The following is an 18584-nucleotide window of genomic DNA, read 5'->3' as shown; positions in this document are numbered from 1 at the left end:
CATGAACAAAGATTTTAGTTGCAGCCTGGTTTCTAAAATTAAAATAGTAAAACAGCCAAGTTTTCATCAATGTAATACTGGATAATCAATTATTTTAAATTCATTTCATAAAACTGTATGCAATAAAATTATAAATAAGTGTAAATAAAGGTATTATGTAAATAAATGTCCATAAATCTTTGTTTATGGATATTAAAAAGTCTCCATGCATTTTGCTATGTAAAAACAAAAAGCAAGTTTCACCAAGGAATAAAATTACCGAGTTACCAAAATAAGTAAAACCTGTGAAGTTACAGGGGCGAGTGTACTGACACATTTGGTTGCAATTGAAATAGGGAGCCCAGGGTAGACTTCATTGAGAAGTTGGAATTTGAACAAATACTTGAAGAACAATGGAGTTGGCCATATAGATATCTGGTAAAAGATTTTTCTGCTGCTGGAAAGAATAAATGCATAAGCAATGAAGCATGTATAAGCCCAGCTGTGCAGAGGATGGGAAAAGGATGTGGCTAGAGCAGAGTGAGTAAAAGAAAGGAGGTTTAGTAAGAGATAAGATTGGAATGGAAATTGAAATAAGAGTCTATAGGTTCACAAGTATAGGGTGACAGCATAATTTATTGTCCAAAACTAGGTATTTGTGAAATGAAAGATGACCCCAAAAGAATGAAATTTTAAAATGTGTGAAATATTTCTATATTGATAAATTGGTCTGATTATAAAATGCTTTATTAAAAACTTAAAGGAATATGTTATATCTTTAAATAACAGACACTTTTAAATTATAGGTATTTTATATTAAAATGTAAATATACATTAAATGGACAGCAATAATTGGAGAGTTTTGATAAGAGGAATGTCATGATATAATTAACTTTGATACACTGTATGGCTGGTGTATTGAGAATAGATACTAGAACCAAGAACAGAAAGTAGGAGATCAAGTAGGAGACCATGACAGTTTTCTAGGAGAGAGAAGATGGGGGCTTGTACCAAGATTTAGAATGATTATACTTTAGTAAAATTTTTGAGAAATGAAAATAAATTAAAATAAATCAAATGTAAGTAGTGATATATATGCCGAGGTAGGGTTGAAAATTCTTAAAGGTCCAAAAGTAGACTTGCAAAACTATTAACAGATTTTGCCTCTGGAGAAAAGAACAAAACATCAACTCAATACTTAGAATTTAAGAGTTTTCATTTGGATTTTATGTTGAGGTTATTTTTAAAGATTTCATTTTTTTAGAGCAGTTTTAGGTTCACAGCAAAATTGAGTAGAAGGTAAAAAGATTTCTCCTATGCCCCCTGTCCCCATACATGTATAGTCTATCCCATTATCAACATCTCTCAGTAAAGTGGTACATTTGTTACAATTCTTGAACCTAAGTTGACACATCACAATCACCCGAAGTCCCTGGTTTACCTTGGGGTTCACTGTTGGTATTGCACTTTCTTTTTTGGGATAAATGTATAATGACATGTATCCATCATTATAATAACATCCAGAGTACTTTCACTTCCCTAAAAATCCTCTGTGCTCCAACTATTCATGCCTTACCCCCAACTTCTGACAACCACTGATCTTTTTATTGTCTCATATTTTTACCTGTTGCAGAATGTTATATAGTTAGAATCATGCAGTATGTAGCCTTTTCAGATTGCTTCTTTCACTTAGCAATATGCATTTATGTTTCCTTTATGTCTTTTCAAGGCTTGATAGCTCATTTCTTTTCAGTGCAGAATAATATTTCATTGTCTGGGTGTATCACAGTTTATCCAAACCCCTACTAAAAGACATCTTGATTGGGTCCAAGTTTTAGCAATTATAAATAAACATACATATGCAGATTCCTCTGTGGACATAAGTTTTCAACTCCTTTGGATAAATTCCAAGGGGCATGATAGCTGGATAATATGGCAAGAGTATATTTAATTTCATAAGAAACTCCCAAATTGTCTTCCAAAGTGGCTCTGCCATTTTGCATTCCCACCAGCAATGTATGAGAGTTCCTATTGCCCCACATCCTTGTCAGCATTTGGTGTTTTCAGTGTTCTGGATTTTGGCCATTCTAATAGGTATATGGTGGTACCTCATTATTGTTTTATTCTGCACTTCACTGAAAACATACAATGTGGAGTATCATTTTTTTTATTATGTTATGTTAATCACCATACATTACATCATTAGTTTTTGATGTAGTGTTCCCATGATTCATTGTTTCGTATAACACCCAGTGCTCCATTCAGTACGTGCCCTCTTAAATACCCATCCCCCCACCTCCCTCCCCTCTAGAACCTTCAGTTTGTTTCTCAGAGTCCATAGTCTCTCATGGTTCATCTCCTCCTCCGATTTTCCCCCCTTCATTTTACCCTTCCTACTATCGTTTTTTTTTTTAACATATAATGTATTAATTGTTTCAGAGGTACAGGTCTGTGATTCAACGTCTTACACAATTCACAGCGCTTACCATAGCACATACCCTCCCCAATGTCTATCACCCAGCCACCCCATCCTTCTTACCCCCCACCACTCCAGCAACCCTCAGTTTGTTTCCTGAGATTAAGAATTCCTCATATCAGTGAGATCATATGATACATGTCTTTCTCTGATTGACTTATTTAATATGCTTATTTGTCATCTGTATATCTTTGTTGGTGAGGTGTCTCTCAAGGTCTTTGGACCATTTTTAAATTGAATTGTTTGTTTTCTTACTGTTAAGTTTTAAAGGTTCTTTGTATATTTTGGATAATAGTCCTTTATCAGATGTTTTATTCACAAATATTTTCTCCCAGTCTGTGGCTTGTCTTTCTCATCCTCTTGATATTATATTTTGCAGAGCAGAAGTTTTTAATTTTAATGAAGTTCAGCTTATCAATTATTTTTACATGGATCATGTCTTTGCTGTTAAATCTAAAAAGTAATCTCCATACTGAAGGTCATCTAGGTTTTTTCTTGTAATGTTCTAGAAGTTTTATAGTCTGTGTTTTACACCTAGTTCTACAATCCATTTTGAGTAAATTTTTGTGAAGGGTGTAAGCTCTATTGCTGTAATCTTTTTTTTTTTTTTTTTTAATGTGGATATCCAGTTATTCCGGCACCATTTGTTGAGGAGACTTCGTGTTTCATTGTATTGCTTTTGCTCCTTTGTCAAAGATCAATTGATTTTATTTGTGGGAGTCTATGTCTGGACTCTATATTCTGTTCCATTAATCAATATATTTATTCTGTTTCCAATACTATGCTGTCTTGCTTACTATAGCTTTGTAGTGAGTCTTGAATAGGGTAATGTCAGTCCTCCAACTTTTTCTTCTCCAACATCGTGTTGGTTATTCTAGGCCTTTTGAATCTACATATAAATTTTATAACCAGTTTGTCATTATCACAAAATAATATACTAGATAAAATTTTGGAATGCATGGACTAGATTTTGGCTGGGATTTCACTGAATCTATAGATCAAGATGGGAAGAACTGACATTTGATAGTGTTGAGTTTTCCTTTCCATGAACAAAATATCTGTCCATTTATTCAGTTTTTCTTTGATTTTGTTTATCGGAGTTTTATAGTTTTCCTCATATGCATCTTGTACAAATTTCATTAGATTTCTACCTAAGTATTTCCTTTTCTTGGGTGCTAATGTAAATGGCATTATATTTTTATTTTCAAATTCCATTCATTCATTATTGGTATATAGGAAAGCAATCAACTTTGTATATTACCCTCTGTGTTTTTTAACATTCCTGTGATTGCTTTTTAGTTCCAGGAGAGGTTTTGTTAATTTTTTTGAATTTTCTGTGCAGATAATGATGCTATCTATGAACAAAGATAGTCTTCTTTCTTTCTTTCTTTCTTTCTTTCTTTCTTTCTTTCTTTCTTTCTTTCTTTCTTTCTTTCTTTCAATTTGTATACCTTTTCATGTTGAGTGTTGAGGGGCAACTGGGTGGCTCAGTCAGTTAAGCGTCTACCTTCAGCTCAGGTCATGAACCCAGGGTCCTGGGATCTAGCCCCATGTCAGGCTCCCCCTTGGTGGGGAGTCTGCTTCTCCCTCTACCACTCCCCTTGCTTGTGCTCTCTCTCTCTCAATCTGTGTCAAATAAATAAATAAAATCTTTAAAAAGAAGAAGAAAAGGAGTGTTGAGAGAGGACATTCTTGCCTTGTATTTGATCTTGGGGAAAAGCTTTGAGTTTTTCTATTAAGTTCCCATCTATTCTTTTTTTTTTTTTTTAAGATTTTATTTATTTGACAGAGAGAGACAGCGAGAGCAGGAACACAAGTAGGGGGAGTGGGAGAGGGAGAAGCAGGCTTCCCGCCGAGCAGGGAGCCCAATGTGGGACTCGATCCCAGGACCCTGGGATCATGACCTGAGCTGAAGGCAGACGCTTAACGACTGAGCCACCCAGGCGCCCATGTTCCCATCTATTCTTATTTACTAAGAGTTTTGATCATGAATAGATTCTATACTGAGTATTATGAAGGAGAAACCATTATATGTAATCAAGATAGAGGTCTTTGGTGATTATATTTGATCCCAACTAATTATATCTCCACCCACTGCTATGTCTTTCACAGGATGAATATACTTTTTCATCCTATTTTGGACTGAACCAATTGTCTAATGGAATGTGAATGGACATTATATATGCCATCACCAAGCACAGATTTTAAAAGTGCATGATTTGGCTCCTACTCTTGTTCCTTATGTTCCTATCATGTCTAGAAATGGAAGCCAATCCTTCACCCTCAGTTGTAGATGAGAACCTTACATGGTGAGGAAACCCATAACACCACCTAAAATCTGAAGCAAAGTCTTATCCTAGAAGAGAATCTACTGAGTTATTGCTCTTGTTCCTGAACCTCTTGACAAAGAGCTAATAGTATATCCTAAACTTCTTAAATTGAGAAAAAAAAAAAAAAAGAGGTAAGGCAAGCAGAGATTACTGATGATTCTGATGACCTGTCTATATTAGGAAGTGTTAGAATCATCCCCCCTTTTATGGAGAAAATCTGATACTTAATTTGACAACATACAATTTATCCTTGTTGCATGTATAGAAAATCCAGGAACATGGAAATGTTCCTCTCAATTTTATAAAAAATATAAAAATGGTCTTTACAGGAACATGAAAAGACAATTAGCTTTGTTATGCCTTAGGACATTTCAGAGATCCATTTCTCAAATATGGAAGACTAAAAAGCAAATAAAGGATATGAAAATGTTAGCTCTTAGATTACTTTCAAAATGTACATATTTTGCCACATTCAATTCATTTCTAAAAGGTCATCTATCCCAGTTCTTAAATAAATGGACTCTTTATTTGCTTTTGTCTATTTTAGATAATAAAAATATCTAGCTATTAATTAGCATATGTCAGCTACTATTAAGGGAGAAAGACATAGATTAATTTCCTTTACCTTAGAAAGCAAATAGAAGACAGTATTTCTCTTACCAAAATGCGTAAGTATATAAATTATTTTATTGATTTATTGATTTCCTCCAGTTATTATTTTTAGAGAATGTTATTAAATGAGTCTGGTATCAGAAACATAAAAGAAATTTTTCCAGAACTTAAATATCAGAAAAGCAGAAATCAATAGGAGAAATAAATTCATTTTAAAAATCAGACATGAATGTGAGATACAAGCTCTAAAGCAAATTAAATTCCCTAGAGCTGCCCATCAGCCAGCCACGACAGGTTTGAAGGTCATTGTTGCTGGCTATTTGGCTAAATTTCAACTCAATTTGGGCTCTGATCAGTGATTCAAAACTGACCCACACAGATGGGCAACCATGTGGTGCCCTAGTGCATATTAATCGGAAGATTCCCCTACTCCAAAAAGGAAGAGGTCAGATGTTTAAAAATAAACTGTGTGAGGACAAAATGTAGAAGGCTTGAGTGATGTGCCAAACAATTCTGAGACACTTTGCATATTGACTCTTCATTCCGTGATGCCTTTTTGCCTGTAGGGAATCTAGACCCTACGTAAGTCATTTTTCCATGTGTGAAAGGAAGCAGTCAAGGAAGAAACATTTGATTCAAATGATTTATGGACATTTTAGATTTATAGAATACAAGACATCCTAACTTTCTATTTTATTGGTTCTCTGTAGTAAAATATAGTTAGTTTTAATTACACATTTATTTTGTGCCTGATTTTTGGTTCTTGATACCTTGGGATATGATGAACTGGAAGTGTAAAGTAATCAAAGTATGAATGTACATGGTTTTGAGAATTTTATTTCATTTTTAATCCAAATCTAAATAATATCTACACTGGTTTGAAGAACTAATGTCTTTTCTATTACCTAATTACAGATATGTGAAAATAGTTTCTATTTTCTCAATATGCTTTGGTAAAAAAAACGATATGTAGGCCAAAGAAATGATAGAGATGACAAAATACACAATAAAGTAAATATTATTTGAATATTTTTCTATTCTCATACATTCTTTATTTCCTTAATAGATCATTTTTAAGAAAAGATATAACTAGAATAATTTTATGACAAGCCCAAATTCCCCAATAAAGCAAAAAAATGATTGTCATATTTTCACAGTATGAATAGCAAATATAATAAAAGAAATGTTGAGTTATTGATGTGAAAAACTTAACAATGGTTATCTGATTCTTAGATTCTTACAATCCTTTGTATTTAATCAAAACTTCATTAAAAGTGTCTTATTTTGATAATTTAAATGAACTTTACAGACCAACTTCACTCTTCATTATGTAACCAAATGAATCTTATCAAATCTTTGCCTCCTTTTTAATCATTGCTTTGCAACAACAACAAAAAGATACAAAAGCATTCTTTTATGGCTATTTTTAATTTTTTTACTATTGGTACATAATGGACTGTGATTTATATCCCTGTTAAAATCATGATTTTCTATCTCTCTAGTTTTGTATTTCTCATTTTGTAAAGTGAGATTTTAAAAATTATATTCTCAAATTAAATAAAAATAATCAGAGCTTCTTTTCTCCTTTGAGAGCTTTCCCTTGTGGATCATTTGAATTGGTATCCTGTGGTTTCATCCAACTAGGAACAGCTCAAACATTTTTTCAGACACAATCTTGTCATATTTATCTCCAAAGCACAAACAATAACAATAACCACTGACAGTTCTGAATGGGCCTGGAATTGTACTGTAAACTTTACTTATGTTACCTTTTATGTTAATACTAACAAGGATCCTGTTGTATGCTATGATGGCATCCTCTATTTCCCTGTTCTTATCTTCATTACACTTGAAAGTATATATTCAGGGGTTTTTTTCCACTTAATATGTAAGCTCCATGTTAAAATCCTCTTGGCATGTATCTGCCTTTTTTTATGGGAAAATCCATAAAAATATGCTTGTCACATACCATTTGGTCAATAAGCATTTGTTGGACAAACAAATTAATGATTGGAAGAGGAAGATATTTTAATTATTAAAAATGCAGAATCTGTGGCTAAGTTTAGTAACTCGCTTGCCATCACATAACTAATGAGAAGCACAGTTAGGAATCTACAAAGGTCCATGTATATCTCTATTCTACATGAATCTCAATAAAAAACCCTTTGTCTTACCATCATAGTAGCATATGCAGATACAGACCTTCTTTCTTAACTAACGACTTATCTTTGTCATAACTATCTTCTCAATTATCAAGCTTCTTTATTTTTTGTTTTTCATCTTTTTTTTTAAAGATTTTATTTATTTATTTGAGACAGAGAGAATGAGAGAGACAGAGAGCACATGAGAGGGGGGAGGGTCAATGGGAGAAGCAGACACCCTGCTGAGCAGGGAGCCCGATGCAGGACTCAATCCTGGGACTCCAGGATCATGACCTGAGCCGAAGGTAGTCGCTTAACCAACTGAGCCACCCAGGCACCCCTTGTTTTTCATCTTAATCTCTCCTTTTTTATCCCTGTTTTTACAATAGGTACTTTATCTCAAAAGTCAGGTAATTGATTTTTTGCATTATTTTTCTCTCTGGCAATATAGCCAAACACAAGCACTGGTTTTAATTTCTTAAAATATTTTTATTTTTTTAAATTTTATTTATTCACTTGAGAGAGAGAGAGCACAAGCAGGGTGAGAGACAGAGGGAGAGAGAGAAGCAGACTCCCCACTGAGCAGGGAGCCTGACGTGGGGTCCATCCCAGGACCTGGAGATCATGACGTTAGCAGAAGGCAGACCTTTAACCATCTGAGCCACCCAGGCACCCCTATTTTCTTTTATAACACAATTTTAAGATAAAGTATCACCATACAGAAGTTCTAAATTGAACTCCATCTATGCCTAACGGTGGAGAAGGGTAAGGCCTGGAGAGACACAGCTACAACACGTGCATCCTCCAGTTTAAACAGAATAGATCTGCTTTAGTCAGTTTTTTTTTTTTTTTAAAGAAAATGGGTTTTTTTTTTTTAAAGATTTTATTTATTTATTTGAGAGAGAGAATGAGATAGAGAGAGCATGAGAGGGGGGAGGGTCAGAGGGAGAAGTAGACTCCCTGCTGAGCAGAGAGCCCGATGTGGGACTCGATCCCGGGACTCCAGGATCATGACCTGAGCCGAAGGCAGTCGCTTAACCAACTGAGCCACCCAGGCGTCCCATGCTTTTGTCAGTTTTATATATTGGTTTTTCCTCTATATTCTAATTTGAAGAATGGATTCTGTTATTGTCAATAACACGAGTAGTAGTAGTCATAGTAAAAATATTTCACCTTAGTTGTCCCAGTACTTAATAATTCAAACTTTGAGCCAAAGACTACAAATTAACATCCTTAATGTCGGTTATACTCTTATTTTTAAACACTTTCATTTTTGTCCTGGGTGCCCGTCCTCTAGCCTGTTGTATAAACCATATTATTATTGAGTTCCAATACCCTCAAAAATAAATAGTTATTGCAAGGATATCCAGGAGCTTGAAATGTCAGAGGAGGTCAGCATTTAAAACATATACATACTCGGGATTTTAGGATCACTAAATCTGAGCAGATGTCATAAAAAACTGTCACTTAGCATAGCTGAAAAGGAAGGATCCTAGGCAACTCAACCCCCCTCTACTCACTTAACTTGTGTTCTTTCTGAACTGAGGGTTTGGACTGAGTTTTTTTGATGGTGGATGATATTAAAATGGTTTCTCCAAGTCCTCAGTGCTCTTTCATGCCCATATGTAAAACTCTGATAAACCTGAAGAATTATTTTAATTGTCCTCCAGACACCTCTTTTTTCTTTGCCCTTTGAAAAGTAATATAGAGAAGGGTTAATATTTAGATTTTCTATAGGTGATGATAGTTGTTTATGTTGATGATTAATAATTAAAAAGTCTCCTTAAGAGACTTTAATTTGCATTTATTTCTTTTAATGGACATTAATTATTTAGGTTGTCATTAAAGTGTGATGTTTTTCAATTTAATAGTCAATAACAAATTTAAGTAAAGAAAGAAATTGCCAGTAACTTATATTCTTTTTTTCAGTAAGATAAGCATGTCTGGTCTTGTGTTTCCATTTTGTTATCAAATTATTTTATAATATCAAGGTAGAACAGAAGACTATGAACTGAAGTGTTAATCAATTAAAATAATACTGGGAAAATTAAAATTAATTGTTAATCAATTAAAATAATACTGGGAAAATATATGTTATTAGGACTAGACTTGGATCAATGGTTAAAAGAAATATTATCATAGTGTTATGAGACCACTTGTATGCCCTCTAGTTATAGTCTGTAGGAAACTTACTCCTTTCTGCCCAAGGAAGCTACCTACATACCAAAAACTAGGACACAGACTACTTATGACAATGAAAAACCTAAGCAGAAATATTACTTGGAAAAGAGAATCTGGTTTCAGAGATGTATAATGGATTAGAGATAAAAAATGATCTGAGAGTCAGGTGCATAGAGAAGCTGCAAAGACCTAAAGGGAGATTAGATCAAGATAGCAGAAGCATTTCGAAAAATTTAGAGATATTTTAATAAAAATCAAGAAGAACAAAAGTCAGTCATCAAGACTAAAAAGAATGACATAGAAAGGAACAAACCATTGTGTATGTGGACAACCAAATAATACTCTTCCACATAAGACCAGAATCACAAAGAAATAAGTGATTTTTAAGCCATTATGTCAAATCATCTGACTAAAATAAAATTACTAACACAAATCACTAACAGAGAATGGAACAGCATGAACTAAGACTCTTATAAAAGTTATAAATGGCATGTTTTATTCATCTGTGTATAACTCCCACAAATTGATCTTTCTAAAGTTACTTTCTGTTTTCAATATTTTATTATCCAGTTTTCACTAAATTTTATACAGTATGCTTACTGTGTAGGGAAGTTCTCTACTTCCCTTTGACTAATTCCTTGGGTTCTAAAAACATGTCATAAAAACCAGATAATTTCTCACCATATTAAAATAATCCTAAGCAAATATTCCAATCATATTTTCACTCTAGCTTTTTATCTGAATTTGTAGGAGAGTAAAAATATATCACACAGTGATACAGATACCAGTTTTCTCCCACTCAATGACTTTTTGTGTATTCATCTATAATTTATTTAAAGAATTTCATTCTGGCATAGAAAGGACTCATCTGTTCTCTTCTTAGCAGTGGCTGAAGATACTCAATAAAAGTAACAAAGTGAGATTATTTTCCAAATAATGAATTTTAAAATGTTGTAAAGAAATCTATAACAGAAATAATACTACTTACTCATTTGATGGTAATTTATCTAATTCTTCATAAATGTGCTTATACTTCACAATTATTTCACATTTGATATTGACTCAATAATAAATCAGTGAATGATTAAATCCTTCCAAAGCATTACTGAGGACACTGAAAAGGATAAATCAATGTATAAATTTAGTAGTTTTGAAATAAATAAAACCCTTATAAATAAAATACTTTTTAATATTCAGAAAATAATAGATTACTTTCAAATGTATATTGAAGAAAACAGCACAGTTGCCCCTAAAGGAGGGTTGAATCTGTATCCACAGTTGCTACATATATAAAATGTTCAGTTTTCATCAAAAAACTTCTAAGACATGAAAAGAAATAGTGTGACCCACATTCAGGAAAAAGACACTCAACAGAACCCCAGATGTTGGACTTTGTAAACAAATACTTCAAGATAGTTATTATAACAATGTTCAAAGAACAAAAGAACACCATGCTTAAAGAACTCAAGGAAGGTATGTTGACACTGACTCATCAAATACTGAATATCAATACAGAGATAGAAATTACAAAAAGGGGGCTCCTGGGTGGCTCAGTCGTTAAGTGTCTGCCTTGGGCTCAGGTCATGATCCCAGGACCCTGGGATCGAGCCCCGCGTCGCGCTCCCTGCTCCGCGGAAGCCTGCTTCTCCCTCTCCCTCTCCCCCTGCTTGTGTTCCCTCTCTCGCTGTGTCTCTCTCTGTCAAATAAATAAATAAAATCTTTAAAAAAAAAAAAAAGAAATTACAAAAAGGACAGAATTGAAGAGCACATCGACAAAAATGAAAATTTATGATTTGAGCTGTTAGAAGATTTGATTTGAGCTGCTAGAAGAAAGAATCAATGAATGCAAAGACAGTCAGTAGTGATCATTCAGCCTGAAAAGCAAAGGGGAAATAAATGAAAAACAAAACAAAACAGAAAAACAACACAGCTTCTGAGAAATGTGTGACACAATTAAGTAAACTGACATGTGAAATCATCCTTCACACATAAAATGAAATAAACATATTCCCAGATCAACAAAATCTAAGAATTCACAATGAGCAGACCCAATTTACAAGAAGGAAAGAAAGTTCTTGAGGCTAAAAGTAAGTGATACCAGAAAATAATTTAATTCCACTTGAAAACACAAAGAAGGCTTGTAGTGGGCTGGATTGTGTCTCCCTTCAAAAATTCTTGTAAAGTATGACAGAGCATAAAAATAAAAAATAAAAAGAGAGAAGACAATGGTGTAATGGTGCGATATTGAAGAGAAACCCAGGATTCCCGGGAAAGCAATACAACTTTGGCATGTTAGAGGGGGACTTAGGAGATAATACACAGACATTGACATTGATGCAATGAGCACTATATATATCAACAATACTGAGGCCCCCACCTAAAATGACCTCGTAGGCAACCACAAGATGAAGGAGACTAAGGCCATCAACATGACTGAAGTGGAGGAGAAAAAAGGAATATTCTCCTAGGAACTCAAAAATACAAAGCAAGGAAGATATTAATAGAATCTAAGCTCATATGAAAGCCAATGAATCAAGAGGCAGAAAATCTAGGTTGGAACTATTAATATGACACTGTACACTCTAGAAAAGATCATAGAAATCTAGGTGTTTAAGTTCACTAATTAGCTAATATTGTGTAACAAACCATACAAATGCTTATACATTCAAACCACAATCCATATAGCTGACACTTCTGTGGGTTGGCTGTTCAGGCCTCTGTCTCAGTCAACCTAAATGACCTCTGCTATGCTCTCTCATTACTGTGTATGCAGCTTGTATGTTGGCTAGGGCCTGGATGACCTGACGTGTACGTTTGGCGTTTGGCTCGATGACTGTTTTATGAAGCACCTCAACTCTCTTCTAATTGGCATTTCTTCAGCTGTCAGGCTAGCTCTGAGTGTTTTACTTGGTGATTTCTGGTTTCTGAGAGCAGCAAGAAACACCAAAATTTAATGTACAAGCATTTGTCAAGCTTCTCCTTGCATCACGTTTGGTAATGTCTCATGAATAACCCTGCTTTAAAAATTTGAGTTTGCTTACCATGTATCTCGATACTGTTTTGCCACTCAAACTAGGGTTTGCAGACAATAGCAAAGATGCTGCTGTGTATGTTAGAATTGCATTACCTCAGATACCACATAGTTATAATGTCTGAATTCTGTATTTTAACAAGATTTTGTACATTAGATATTGAGAGGAACTATTTAAACTTACTTAACAGAAAAGTGCTCTTCTACTTAAAGCTCTTTGATTTGAAGTTACTGTAAGGACTGATTGCTATAGCCTTTATTTTATAAGGAGAGATATAAATGTGTAAAACATGAAGTGGCAAAAACTTAGTAGCATAAAATTTTACAACATAATCATTAAAAATTTAAAATTGTAATATATAATGTTTATTTTTAAATGTATATTTAGCACTTGATATATATTGATATTGAGCTAATTAACTTAATATTCAAAATACATAATCAGAAAAACACTCTGCAAAGCTATTTCATTATACAATAAACTTTAAAAGCATTAATTGATTTATCAAGTTAAGCACATTTAATTAATAAAGTATTTCTCTATTATTTTTCTTAATTCCATAGCTATCTTTCCACAGCAATTTTTTGTTACTGCTCACATAAACCATTTTGATTATGCCTATTCCATTTTTCCGTATCTGGACTCAATTTAAAGACCATAATGCCAGTGCCTTTCTCAATCTCTGAACCCAGTTTCTGAGAGATGGCATGCTTTTTACATTCCTCTAAATGTCTACCCCTCCAAAATTTATAATCCCTATTCAGACTGCTTCCTTGAGATCAACATCACATCCCACTGCATTTTGCACATTTTTATTCAAAGTCAAATAATTCATTACCAAATCTATTTCCCCACACTGATCTGTTGCCAATAAATTCTTTCAGTTTTCATTTGGCTGAAAGTCTTTTTTTCTTTTATTTTTCCAAGATATTTTTGTACAGTGTAGAATTCTGGGATGATAATTATTTTTTTTCAGTATTTTGAAGAAGTCACCCATTGTCTTCTGGTTTGCACAGTTTCAAAATGTAAGCCTGCTATGTTTATTATCTATGCTTCTTTGGTAATGAGTCCTTTTGTCTGGATACCTCCAATACTTTCTCTATATCTTTGATTTTCAGCAATTTAATTATGAAATGTCTAGGTGGTATGTGTTTGTGGGTGTTGTTCATCTTGTTTGGGGTCTACTGTGATTGTTGGACCTGAATTTTGGGATTTTTAAAATTATTTTTGGAAAATTTTCAGCCACTATCTCTTTAAATATTTCTTCCCTATTTTCTCTCTTCCTTTGAGATTCCAAAAATGTACATTTTTTTCTTATAATTCTTCTTCTCTATGTAGTATGGTTAATTTCTAATGACCTATTTTCAAATTTCCTGGTTCTTTACTCAACTATGATGAGTCCACTTATGAGCCTTTCAAAAAAATTCATCTTTGCTACAATAGCTTTAATTTCTAGCATTTCTACTTGACTTTTATTTCTATTACCTTCTGAAATTCTCCATAATTATGCATATTTTCTCTTTCCCACTAAAAACTTTAATGTATATGTCACACATTATCTGTTATACAGTGTAATAGTTATTTAAAATTTTCTGTATTTTAGTTCCAACACATGGATTCATCTCTGAGTCTGGTTTTACTGCTCACTTTGTCTCTTGAAAGTGGGTTGGCATTTTTTTTTTCTCTTTTTGTCTGTTTCTTATAATTGTATTTGAGTGTTGGTCACTGAATTGTGGAGACAGACCAGCAGAGACTGAGGCTAATAATATTCATTCCTCGAAAAGAGCTTACATTTTTTCTGCTTGATGGATGTTGTGGGGATTTAATCAATCTAGTCCAGAGTTGAGATTTTTGCTTTGCTTTGTTTTGTTTTACTTTTTTGCCATGGTTACTGTCAGGGCATCACTGGCATAAAATTCCTCTAGAGTTATCTTGTGCAGTTAGGATTATAAAAGAATTTTTTCAACTTAATATTCTTGCTTCACCCTCAATCTTTAGTCTTCTATTTATACCTTTACCCCAGAGTGGGTCTCTGTTTATGTTTGTGACCCTCTCTCTGGATTAGAGTGCTATTGCTTGTGATTTTTCTTGATAACTTATTGATGAGATGTAGCTGGATTTTCTGTTGTCCATCATCATCCTCCATTTTAGGCAGGATTTGTTTCTCTGCCCAAATGATTATCCAAGGTCAAAGTCAAATACAATATCTCCCCATGAAGATCTTTTTTTCCTGTCTTCAGTGGAACATCTACTTTCCATTTTCTGAATCCCATAGAACATGATTTATTCCTTTTGCTTGATTTCAACATTTTATTTTGTGATACGTAGATTTGATCTATGAGGTGTTGAGACTTTAAGTCTTTATAATGTTCTTTAAAAAATTTTAAATTCCTAAAGTGGATAGAGCACAGTTTATAATAAAAACTCAAAGAATAAAATCACCCTTTAATATAACCCAATGTGTAATGAATATTTGGAGGTTAGACATGTGAAGCTCAGTATCAACAGCTTATAGCTTAAAATAATCATTCAAAAATGAACATTTTCATGTATAACAATAAAAATGTTAGATGGAAGAGGTATGAAGATTGAATCATAGACTTCCCTCCTAGGTTATTGGCTTTATGTTGTAGGCTAATGATTTCATTAAATTAAAACTTCTGGGTCATTCAAGGTAGGAAAGGGATCTAATTTTTTAAAAGGTATAGCCTCACAAAGTTTTGCTGATTCTGCAAAGCTAACATATTTTATTTCTTTACGACATCCTATTCAATGGAACAGAAAGATGATATAGTGGGCTATTGGATTGATATTGAAGGTGCACTGGAACTCCCATAATAGTACAAATTGAGCACTTTCATTATGGCGTATTGCCAGGATTCCACATAATATATTAGAAATTGTGTCTACTCTCAGCTCCTTTCCATTAGCATTCATATGCTATTCCATTATTCATCATACAAAAAAACTTCATTTTTAATTGACAGTGAAGGAATCTTTAGAATATGCAAAAACTGCTTAAACTTCTTTCACAATCAACTTTACCAGTCTGCATTATTACACTAGGTACATTCCCTATGCTTTGAGATACTATGATGGTTGGAAAAATGCTACATATACTTACTGTGTGTGGAAATTGATAAAGAAGTTACCAAACTTAGATCATTTTCACAATCAAAACACAAGATGGTTATAAAATAATATAAGAACCAAACTATTTAAAGTAGTCAGTTAATTTATAGAACATTTTTCCACTCATTTTTTGTGAAAGTAAATGTATTCCTGGGAAAGAAAATGAATGGTTCTAAAAGAAGATTGGTATATATAGTATTTGTGATAAAAGATGAACTAATTCCTGATTCCTAAGAAGACACAAGAGAGACCAACAATCTTTTGAGTGATTTCATTAGATATCATCAGAAGAATTACAAAATAAATGGCAAATTATACATAAATTATGTGAATTTATATAACTTTTATCTGAGAACAAATGGAGTGATTTATTTCCAATAAGTTATTGGTATGAAAACCCAAACATTCTATTTTCCTGAAGAAATGCACACACACGTGCACACATTTTCTTTTCCTTTACTCATTATTAAAATATTTATTATAATTACTGAAGTTGTCTCACGTGAAAAGGTATCACCATTGTATAACAATGACAACCATCACTTTAATGTTATTACATATATATAAACTTACTTTTAATGTCTCCTGGACTTGTTTATCTGGATGTGTGCTTCACAGATTATTCTTGCCTGTTCCTTTCAGTTCAAGCTTGATATGTAAATTATATTAACATCTTAGATAACCTAAAATGTCTCCATCATGCCTCTTTTTGGGGCCCCACATCAGGAAGATTAGACAGCATCAATATTGGTGACAACAACACAGTAGTGAATGTGAGTTTTCTATAGATGCAGCAGCAGGTGGTGAAATATATAATCTGCTCTTTTGTAGTTATTATTCCTTGGCATTTTTGCCCTGATGAAATAGTCCAACTAATTTATGAATAGGCAGTTTGCCACTCAGACAGATGGCCCCAACTGCAGCCCAGAGACCGTGTATAGTCCAAAAATGCCGATGTTGACAGGATTTTCAGACATAAAAAATCAAATGTCTGTCAGTCTCTTCTAAAGATGTGTCATCACTAATCCACTATTTATTGGATTATGCTCTAATACAAAAATTTTTCATTCCCATAAGGAGTAATTATAAAAAAAAGTATTTTAGTGGAAAATTCAGAGTTGGGTTTCCCATTCCAAACAAAAAGGCAACATTTTATCTTCAAAGGGTAATAAACTCAAACATAAAGTATAATTCTTTTCCGTGACTTATATACCACTGGGTCAAATCTGCCTATGCCAACAAAACGAATAGACTTATTGCCTTAAAGATAAAAAATTGCATCATAACCTCAATAGTTATTTGTTCTGATTTTATGTATATTTTATGAATATAAAATTTGGTAAGCTAAATTCGATTACTTTTTAGTAATATTACTTTTGATATATAATAAATCCCAAATGTAATATACTCTAAAATGAGTAAATTTTTCTTAGTTATTTGCAATATATTATAGTAACTAGAGAAAGTAGACATCAACTAATTTTACTTTCTGATAGATAATAGATATTTAGTTGAAACTAAAGCATATATACCACAATTTGATACTATTATCAAAAAGTATTTATGGTAAGCCATATTGATTTAAATGCCTATTTTACTGGTGCATATAGATGCTGACCTTATCGACCATGTTTTGATATGAAAGGGGACCATTATGCTAAAGAATCTCTGTTGTGATGTTTGACATGAGCAATAGCATTGGACACAAAACTATTTTGTCAAAGGGGTTTTAAAAAAACTTTTTGTTGTGTGATATTCTGCTGAATTTAGGGAAAATAGCTGTTTTATGGTGCAAAAAATAAGTTACTCCATCTAAATACTATCCCATCTAAATCCCAGACTCACCTGTAAAGTCATTTGGGACTTTTTAAGCGGTCACTTCTTTTTGGAATAGAAAAGACACTCTTTTAAAAGCTTCCTTGAAGACTAAAAAGGGTTAAATGAAAAAAGATATAATTTATTTGGTATACAGGCAAGTAGTTATTCGCAATTTTATTATTAGCTAAACAAAATAATGCGAACTGAATATTACCAAATTTTGAAGTCACATGGTAGAGTTATCAGCATTTACAGACTTCCATCCTTAGAACAATCACATCATCAGGCAGCAGTTATAAATCAAGACTCCATTTAAGTAATCACAATTTGCAGTCTTTTCTAAGAAGCCAAATTGCCAATACCAGCAAGCTTGGGGCTTTAGCAAGAGCTGCTAACATAAAGATAGATGGCTAGCTAGTTAATGATCTACAGATATTTTACATCATCACTGTGTGCAGAACCCTGTGAAAGAGGAAAAAGATAAAAGTGATCTTATTCTTTAGTAGTTGAATATGTGATTTGTGAGACAGAGCACATATCCAAATGAACTTATACCTAGAATCAAACAAGTAAAAGAGATATAATATGAAGAGTTTTATAAATGATACGTCAAAATAATAGATTAGTACTAAGATATAAAAAAGGAAATTCAAATATCTGACCAAAAAAAAAGACATTAAAAGATAATTTTTCAGAATTGGCAGTTTCCAGGCAGTTATTTAATGTCAGATTGATAAAATTCTTAGTTACATAAACAAAATTCCTGAAAATGTCCTTGACACTTCCTCCTCATTCCTCATAATACCATGATACCATTACCTTTTTAATTATAAAATGTTTCAATCATACAGCAGAGTATAATTATGCAACTTAGATGTACATA

This window comes from Mirounga angustirostris, unplaced genomic scaffold (assembly GCF_029215605.1).
Source record: "Mirounga angustirostris isolate CCGP_5_RB_7025 unplaced genomic scaffold, mMirAng1.0.hap1 SCAF_3, whole genome shotgun sequence".
Classification (NCBI taxonomy): domain Eukaryota; kingdom Metazoa; phylum Chordata; class Mammalia; order Carnivora; family Phocidae; genus Mirounga; species Mirounga angustirostris.
The sequence above is the reverse complement of the archived record's forward strand: the minus strand, read 5'-3'. Positions refer to the sequence as shown.